This window comes from Typopeltis vanoorti, chromosome 22 (genome assembly GCF_054136105.1).
Source record: "Typopeltis vanoorti isolate ZY-2024b chromosome 22, IOZ_Tvanoo_1.0, whole genome shotgun sequence".
NCBI lineage: Eukaryota > Metazoa > Arthropoda > Arachnida > Uropygi > Thelyphonidae > Typopeltis > Typopeltis vanoorti.
The window spans coordinates 43,692,023-43,693,867 of NC_143570.1; positions in this window are offsets into that span (position 1 = coordinate 43,692,023).

The following is a 1,845-nucleotide window of genomic DNA, read 5'->3' on the forward strand; positions in this document are numbered from 1 at the left end:
TCAGTGGAGTCCTGAGATTCCTTGTTTAGTTTCTAGAACATTTTGCATTAAGTAAAAATTAAATAAATCCTTAGCCTAGCCTCATTACTAATATATTATACGTTTATAAATATTTCATCGCGGGAGACGCGCAGAAACGTATCTGAATTTTATACTAGAAATGCTTAGCAACACTCGGATACTCCCTTTGCGCTCTGCAACTTCCAGCTCGAATAATTTTCGCACAATTATTGAACAAATTTCTTCATTTACTGATTTCCTGCAAAGTGATTAAACCTTAAGCTAGCTACTATTCAACTACCCCTCCCCGTCGCTGTCAGTATAACTTTTATTCAAATATGCTTTTCTTTTTCTCGTTCCTTCTTACCAGTCCAGTATTGCTACAGGTCAGTTTAGCAACGCTAATTTATACATGGAGAGTCGGAGGGGGGGGGGGGATTTCTTTTATCTCAATAACCGACTTCCTAGAATTATCCTTAATACTGACTTTTGAATTGAAGATTTTGAATCTATATTTGACATTTGTGATAGCTTACTTCATTTTCTTGCAACAGTTCATTGGTTAAAGTAAGTAACGTACTGGGATCTCTTCTAGTTTCTCAATGCTTCAAATTCCTACAAAAATATTTCAATGAGCTTGCGTCCGTGAGAAATCTTAATGTGCTATAAAATTTCCTATGGCAACTAACCACACACCTTCAAGAGTTAGGAGGAAAAGTAAAGCAGGAACTTGTTTAATTTGCATACGACCATTATGTCAGCTCACTTTTACTTCAGTCTCAGCAGAGGAATGAACTGCAAAAAAAAAAAAAAAAAAAAAAGAGCCGAGGTTACATTTTGAGATCAGTGCCCATGCCAGCTGTGTCTTACTCTTAGATGACCTTCTAATTACAACAGCGGAAACTCCGTGAACCGCGACTGGGTTAGTAGCCGAGCTGGTACTGAAATCAAAACAGGTTTTAGTCAGACCGAACTTTCATGTCAGTTCGGAGTTTCCGTCACTTTACCTCGCATTTGATCCCGTTGAGATACGAATACTTAAAATTCTGAACGTTTAATCTGTTAAGAGTCCGTTTATACCGCAAACGGCCTTGAAAGATAGGAAATCACCCAGCCGTTTCTTAAACCGGTTAACCTAACCTCCGAATTGGTTTCTCTTTCTCCCAAGAAAGTATGCTTTTCTTGCGTTAGTCACTCCCACCACTCCCTTTTAGTACGTATACATGAAGAAAGAGAGTTCACGTCTCTTACGAAGGTCCCAGTTCTAGTTTTTACTACATTAAAGTAGTCCACTATAGCGTTTTTATTACACAACTAAAAAACTACAAACAAAATTTTAGTTTATTCCAGGATATTAAAATTCCTCTTTACCGTTCAAGCTTGAACTCGTTAAAGAAATTCATATCTTAAAAACCTGAACGGTTTCTCCTTTTATTTATACAACTCCTATCTGGAACACTACGCGTAGGATACTGCTAGGAATGAAATCGCTTTGGTTTGTCTGATTGGGGGGGGGGGGGGGATTGGCTTTCAAATATTTTTCTTTAATTCATAATTAATAATTATTCATAATTAATTGAAGTATTTTTTGTTAATGAAATATCTTTAGAAATTTTAATTCCTGGAGTAATGGACTACATTTAGGCATGTTTATATACAAATACACGCCTGTCCATCAGTTTTTGTCTCATTTTTTTTCCCTTTCTCAACATTACTGACAGTGTCGTTTCCATTGATGTGGTATAAGGAATAAATCTGTTTACAAAAAAGCATTCTATTTTAACGTATGTATGAGTAAGGAAACAGGATAGGTTATATTGAGATTTAACAAAATTTCCTTCTCAC